This window comes from Phasianus colchicus, chromosome 3 (genome assembly GCF_987193195.1).
Source record: "Phasianus colchicus chromosome 3, bPhaCol1.hap1.1, whole genome shotgun sequence".
NCBI lineage: Eukaryota > Metazoa > Chordata > Aves > Galliformes > Phasianidae > Phasianus > Phasianus colchicus.
In genome coordinates, this window is record NC_143438.1 from 59,107,505 (window position 1) to 59,115,743 (window position 8,239).

Below are 8,239 nucleotides of genomic sequence, written 5' to 3' on the forward strand. Positions count from 1 at the left end.
TTTTAGTTGTCAATAAGAATTTTAAAGAATTGCTCCTCATTTTGCACATCTCACTCATCAAGTTCGTGATTTCAATTAAAAAGAGTAAAATTTCAATTAAAAAGAGTAAAAAGCCAAGCATATAACAATAATTCCTAAGAAGTATCTTGATGATGCCTTGTGACAGGGAATGTTCTGATATTTCTAAGTTACAAAGCACCAGAGAAATTACACTAATGGTAATGTTTGCGTTTCTGCTGTTATTACTGAGATATCTTTGTGTATCTCCTCCAAAACATTATGGTGAATAATCTTTGTATGATAGTCGTTTTGGAGTGATGCTACATGATTATTTATGAATTTGGAGTTCTTTGCAATACTAATCATAATATTATGGGAGAAACTATTCCAGCTTTGGCATTCACTTATAAACATTGTTGAAATGTTTAAGTGCTTGCAACAGCTGTAGGATGGATTTTGGGGTCCTTTTTTTCTATGCGCTTATCATGTTTTTATGTTTGGGATAGCTTAGTAGAAATGGCTCTAAGAGCAATAAAATAAGTACATGACAGTACACTTAAACAAGGTAATATTTGAACCTGAAAAGAGAGTTATTGGTCTGACTTTATTCAGATGCTGCTGGTCAAATCAGATGAGAGATGTTGTTATTTGGGTTTTTCGCTCCTTGGTAGGATCTTTCAGCTAAACATGGAGGTTTCTATTAAAATAGACTCTTTTGCATTTTGTATTCCCCATCCTAAGAATATATAACTGTTTTGCTCAGGCTCATTTTCTGAGAAGCAGTTAGTGGTTAAAGGATAAGTCTGTGAGTCAGATATATGGTGCTCTGATCTGATGTCTTCTTTTGAGTCATTCAATTTTGTCTACACGTTAGGGATGGGCAAGCACTTTTGCTCCACCTACATGCCAAGCTGGCCACAAGTGGACCAGTACTAGGACAGCTGCATGAATGTGTGGCTAAACACATATAACTATATCCTATATTTTAGCATGGCTAATTACATTCTCATAATCAAAGCTCTAATTGCATAAGCCATGCACTTAAAGCTTAATCTCTCCAAAACTTGCAAAATACATACTTCAGGGATCAGGAGCTCTGAGAACTCTTCATGGTAGGGAGGTAGTGATGACTTAACCACTGTGTTACCAAAGGGAATGGGTCTGGACAGTCATCTGGTTCGCAAGACAACCAAGCAGTACTGACTTCATTGCCCTTTGATGGTTTGCTTATTGCCACAGCTGGGAACTTGGATTACTTGGCAGACCCCATGGCAGTAGGGTCTTGCTGGTGATCATGAACACAAAACACACTTGAGCTAATCTAGAACCACAGCTGGCCCACTTTGGCTTTATTGCATTGGACTTGTGCCTACAGAGCTCCTGGGCTGGCATTGGTTCCTGTCCATCCAGATCAGAAGAGAAGCAAAGCAGATGTAAAATTGTCAGCACCTGTAGGTCGCTCAGCTCTGAAATCAGGCAAGCTACCAACATCTTCCTTCCGGGGCTCACTTGCAGAAGAGGTTTCTTACACACTGGGAAGATGTGATTCCTGGTCTTTATTTGAGCCATCTTTTCTTTAATATATTTCTCAGTCTTCTTCAGAAACAACTGCAGCTGCCACATGCTGGCTGGCATCTTTAAAAGCGGCTAAGAAGAAAATGGCTCTGCCTTGAGAGTTTTCTGATAAGGCTCCAGTTCTGCATCTTCATGCAAGTAGGCATGTCCTGACATCTCTTGGGGATGTCAGACTTGTTCTTCCTTGCGTATGTTTGTCATTTTAAATAACAGAGTATTGTCAGCAGTTTGTTTTGCTCTCTGTGTAAGTCTACAAACTAACACTCCCTTTGATTTCAGTGGAGCTGTGGTTTCATTTGTGTAGTTGAGAACCTCCAAAGAGTTTTTGTATCTTAGCCAGTGTGTGCAGTGTCACTCTAGAGGTGTAAATGGGTTTCAGTGTTTTATTGACTTATTAAATGATGCTGCGTAGCTTCAGATTTATTAGTTGCAGCTATTTACACAGTGACTATTTCTGTCTCCACAATCAACTTGCTCTGGGACTGGCTTGTGCAATGTGAAGGTTGCTGAGATGAGTCACTGTGTGAAAATCCTTGTAGCTTCTGCATACATCTGGATAGGCAAAGACTGGATCTTTCTCTCTTACTCTGATTTTTTTCTGATTGAATTCTATTTAATTTTCACTTTTGCACCCTTACTGTAGTTTTTGAAATCTTGCTGCCTCCATTTCTCACATCTGTTACTAACAGGATATATACTCATACAATCTCTCTCATCTTTTTTAGCTTTAATGCTGAGAAAATAATTACAATCTCCACCATAACTGTAGGTATTAGCAGGAGAAAGTGCTAGTTTCTTTCCACAGAAGTATAGAACAACCCCAGTCATTCAGCAAGGTGACTATACAAAGAAGCAGTTTTATTTCTTGAGAAGAGTTGCTACAATATTTCAGTCATATAAATGAGTGTGATGATGTTGACTCAAAGAGAGAAATGCAGTTTGATTGCATCTTGAGTCTGGTCCATGTGCAGTGAAGATAAAAGTTATTGAAATAGAGAGTAATAACATTAAGGGATCCGCATAAAGTTTAACACAGAATTTTTGACTTCTAGAAAGTCCCTTTTTTCTCCCAGCTCGTGAGTGATTTCAATGGGCATTTTGTCTCAAATACTGGATTGAAACACAAGTGATTTTTTTTTTTTTATACTTTCTCCTGAAGGATGTAAAAAGGCTTGTCTACATAAGCTCTGCTGCTCACTTTTGCATGACAGCAAAGCTGTTCATCTGCATGGTACATGTCCTGCATTGTAGGAAGCTGTTGGAGTTCTGTTTGCTCACTTACTTAGAAGAGCCCTGAGATTTTGCAAGAGGAGGGTGTGAGTCTCCTTGGTAGAATCAGACAGGGGATCTGCTATTGCTGGTTTCAAGTGGCTGTTACATGCATCAGCAGTACATCTGAATTTTTAGGAAGAATCCAACTTCATTTCTTCCTGTAATGACAGAAAATTCCTCAATAATGTTCATCATCTGCATTTTCTTTGGATCACAGGCTGATTGATTCATTTAACAAAATGAATCCTGATTCCAAGAATAGAGAGAAATTCAGGTTTGGATACAAGATACTGTTGGATCAGGCCAAGTTTCAAAGGGCTTTAGTTGAGGAAGGGCATAGGCAAAAAATGTAAAATGGACTCAAACACATATATATTGGCTTCTAAAGGGTCAGTTTTCTAATGAAGAGAACTGCTATGAGTCCATAAGCCAGGGGAATAAATAAGTAAATAGTAAAATGAGAAAGGGTGCAGATGTCTAGCAACATAAGTTCAAGGCAGAAGTGGTAGAAAATTGATTAGGGAAGAAAAATAATAGAAGTAGAAATGCGTAAGCAGAAAAAAGGGAATTTTTACAGGAATTCAGGTTTAAAGCTTATCCTAGACATGGTATTAATCCATTTATTAGCTGGTAGAGTTATCAAGAATAATGCAGAAAAGGCAGAACTGTTCAATCAATATTTCTGTTCAGTATTTGGGGAAAAGCCAGATGACTCCGAACACGATGATGATGAAATGCTTTCCATTCTAGCAATAGCTAGGGGAATGTGTTAAACAGCAGATACTAAAGTTAGATACATTAAAATTAGTGGGTCTGGATAATTTGCATCCAAGATTTTGAGATCGATAGTCAAGGAGCACTACAGACCATTAATTTTGATTTTTAACAAGCCATGGAGCACTGGGGATGTTCCAGAGGACTACAAGAAAGCTAATGTTGTGCCAATATTTAAAAAAGGTAAATGCAGTGACCCGAGTAATTATAGGCCTGTCAGCCTGCCTTCGATCCCAGGCAAAATAATGGAATGGCTGATATGGTGCTTGAGTAATAAGGAATTAAAAGAAGGCAATAGAATTAATGACAGTCAGGATGGTTCTTGTCAAACTAACTTGATATCATTTTAAATCAGATTTCAGGTGGGGTGATTTAATTTGGAAGTTTGATGCAATAGATTTAGCTTTCTGTAAGATGTTTGGGAGGCTTGACATTTTGATTATTCAGATAGAGGCCAGCTCCACAAATAGTGATTAAAGAGAAGTTAGAAGGAGCCTAGACATCTGAACCTAAAACTGAGAGCTCAGCTCAGGGGCTGCCCAGAATTGCCTGATCTCCTTGGTTTTCAGCTGGAGAAGTTTCCTAGGCAACTGAGGTTCTGCTTTTGTGCACTCCCAGAAGACACCTCAATCCTGACAGGGTTGAGCGGTTCAGTATCAGTGTCATAACTACACATTTGTCTGCCTGCTTCCCGTATAGAGCTTGGACCAAAGAGTGTGCTCAGGGCACACTTAAAGGATCAGCCTGAGCACAAAATGCAAAAGCAGATGCAGTCTTGTTTTAACACATGACCACAAGAAAAAGGTCTTACATTTGATTACTCAGTGGTTAGAGCACTCTCTTGTCCAGGCTAGAAAAACTCAAGATTGAATTCTTTATTCTACTGAAGAGATTTCAAATCCACTTATCTGACTGGATACTGGTCGTTGGTTTGTGCTTATGACAGAGCACAGGGGGACTGAATATGTATTAACAGGAGCAACAGCCCCAGCCAACGCTGAGTTACAGTCACAATTGTTCACATCGTGAAGTGCAGTGGATGCTGCAAAGAGAAGCTGTGTCAAGCATGAGGGTGAACACTGTGTGATTACTCCAGAATTATTCTAGAGATGCAAATAAAGATAATAACTTTATCCAGCAACTATTTATAGTCAATATGGGCACCATGAAGGCCATTTTATCCTACTCCAAGACAGATATCCAAGACGTTTGGGATGAATTCCTATAATCAGGTTACACTTTCTCTTCCATTTACAGATGGGTAGGTTAGATTACATTCATAATTAAAGCTACGAAAAAGAATTCCCACCTTAAATACACATAGATCAGAGATTGCTCTTGAGTTCAGCAAGGATAATAGCCAGTGGTGGGAGCATCATTGTAGTAATAGGAAAAAAATCTAGGAAATATCAAACAAGGAATATAGAATTGTCTTTTAACAGTGAAGGACACAGATCAATTATTTACCAAAAGCCACATTGGATTTGGGGATTTTTAAAATTTACATTCTCTTTATATACATATTTCTCCTAAAACCTATTCTTTTGTCTATTGCAGCTGCTGAAACAGGAATTAATTCAGGGAGCTCCCAGGACTTGTCTTATATAAGGGGTCATGACCAGAAGATCATTGTGGTTCCCTCTGGTCTTTAAAGATCCAGCAAAAAGCACTGAGGACAAACAAACTGAAAACCCAAGCCCAACCAGTAAGAAGCTTTCCGTGTCCAGGAAAGCAGATAATCTAAATAGACAAGACAGGCTGGGGTGAGAAAAAGGATGTGTTATCTCTCTTTCACAGATGGGAAACAGAGGCACAAAGAGATTAAGTGATTTACACAAGGTTTGTGTCAGAGCCAGGAATGGGAGCCAGGTCTCCTGAATTCTGTGTCACTACCTTAACAACAAGACCATCTTTTTTCTTTTTTTTTTTTTCTTTTCTCTTTCCATAGCCTTGAGAGTGAAAGGCATGTGCATAAAATTGTACCATTGCTTACAGAGTAATCTGATAAATGATGGAAATCCTATATGAGCAGAGTACTAACATGTTCTGATTTCTTCTTTCAGACTGACTCCTCTTTCCTTCCTTCAGCTTTCCTTTAATCCTTCTTTTCCTTTGTTTTCACTGTCTGTTGCATAGGACACTGGCATCAATTATATGAGAAGAAAGCACTCTTGTCTCAGTGCTGGGCACAGAAACAGCATATTCAGACCACCTACCCTTCCACAGTACAATAAGAAATGTACTAGACCTACCTGCACATGTATCTTCTAAGTCTGGATTTGTAAGCATAAGCAGAAGACAGAATAGAAACGGGCATTTGGGATTTGCTTGTCTTATTACAACTAAATCTGAGTACATTTTCTAGGGAATCAGAACTGACCTCAATGGCGTCTGCTTAGCTGAGTTGGCTAGGTTCACTGGTGTCTAAATCCTTAAACCTTTCCTTCCTATATCTTCTCATTTCACACATGGTACTGGCCTCCTTTCCTAAACCCCTTTGGGTAAAACCATTCCCTTTTTGATACCGATAGCAGGATCATGAGATCAGATGGTACTTTGGGCAAAACCTGCAAACGCCCAGACAGCTCTGGCAATTCTGGGAGTGTCAGTTTTTCTTCTTGACTATGATATCATTGGAACAAGACCTTTTTCCAACAATGCAAAATCTTGCAAGCTTTTAGGAGGCAGAGAGAAAAACATATAATAATATTGTCCATGCACAGAATAGTAGAATATCCAAGAGGGTATCAAAATACTTGCACTGTGGTTAGCCATGGCCAAAGAGAGACAGACAATTTGCCCAGGGCCCTGTGTGTGGAGAGGTTAGAGAGGGCCCCAGCTAATTGGCTAATGATACATGGAAGGTCATAACCTGTACCTTTGCCTCCGACCCTGGGAGCCACCACTGTTGCTTGTTGCTGCTACACAGCCTCTATGGCACTGCAGACAGCCCTCAGCTGTGCTCAGTGCTTCATTTGGGGCAGGCATGCAAGGGCCATGGAGCAGGCATATTGTATTGAGTGGGACACAGAGAGTATTGGAGAGTCTTATGGGTGTGCAAGGCAAAGGTGACCCTGCTGGTGAATGTAACTTTGGACTCTGCTGTTTCATGAAAAAGTTCTGGACAAAACTCAGAACCTAGACCTCTTTCCAGCTAAATGTGTGCTGGGAATAGGTTCCCAGAATCAGGTTATCCTGCTGGCCTCCCTATTAAGGGAGACATAAAGGATAATGCTAGGAGAATTACAATGCCATTTTATGGAAAGATCAATGGCATGTCTGCAGCTAGAATGCTGTTTTTAAGTAAGGGTAGTTTCACCTCATAAAAGATTATATAGCTGACATATTTTTAAGTCTAAAGAAGAGTAACAAAATGTGTGATGAAGAGGTATGGAAACACTTTGAGATGAAGATGTGGACGATTGAGTAGTAGAAGGTGGCAAGCAAGAGATGTCAGTGCAGTATATAAAATAATAGATGGCACAGAGGGGTCGTATGGTCACTCCTGTGTACCTTCTTTTGCAATAAATATCAGACAGACACTTGGAAATAAAAGCAACAGGTTTAAATCTAAAACAGTAAATGCTTTTTTAACACAGTGGCCTTGAAAAAATACGGAGGTAAAAGAGCAGAGCAGAATTAACAAATGTTGGACATCGCAATCAATACCAGCTACATCTACAGTCAAACTATGCAGGGTAAAAGTTAATCTATTAACTCATATTTTAAGTATTAAGTGGTATTGTGTTAATAACTCAAATCTATGCTCCAGGGCTTGTGACAACGAGTGCTTACTGCTTGCAGGGAAATCTGGCTGCCAGGCACATTTTTGGATGGGCATTTGAGGGGGGGGGTCCTCTGCATTTGTTCCTGGCGAGCAGCAGAGGCAGGCTTTCAGGCTAGCTGGACCTCTGATCTGATCCGCTCTGGCATCTGATGCTGGCTTGGGCGAGCTCCCGGGGCGCTGCCCAGGGCCGGCCCCGCTGCTATTTCTGCTGCCAAACTGGAACTTGCAAAACCTGGGCTCGGCTTGGCGTCGGTAAGCATGGCGTGTTTGGGCAGCTTTGAGGTTTCACCCAAATTGCCCGCCCTGCCCTGAAAGACACCACCTGTGCTAAGCTAGCCCTAGGCAGGAAATGGAAGAACAAATCAGGGCTAATTCAATTAAAAAAAAAAAAAAAAGAGTCTTAAAACAAACTGTACATAGTCTTCTCTGCACGCCATCTGCATAGGAGCAGGGGGGATGTGCTGGATGCATACTGTGATTCAAATGGAAGTGAGAGTAAATTGAAGGCTGATATATATCAGTGCTGAGGGCAGGATTTAGACAAGTGAACAGTTGTTCCTACAACAAAAACAGATAATGTTGTCAAGTTTGTTCTCTAACCAAGGATTCAATCAAATGCTCACCAGACTCTAGCTAAATCTCCACAACCTTTATTGCTTCCTGAGCACTCACTTAAATCTTGCCTAACCCCTTCCTGTCCCAGCACTGGTTTCCTTCTTCCTCCCTGGGGTGGTATTAGCGTCTGCCCACTAAACCATGTCGGCAGGTGAAATTTATAGATGGGCTACGGGCAGCTATTTATCATCATTTTTGTAATTTCCGTCCCCACTA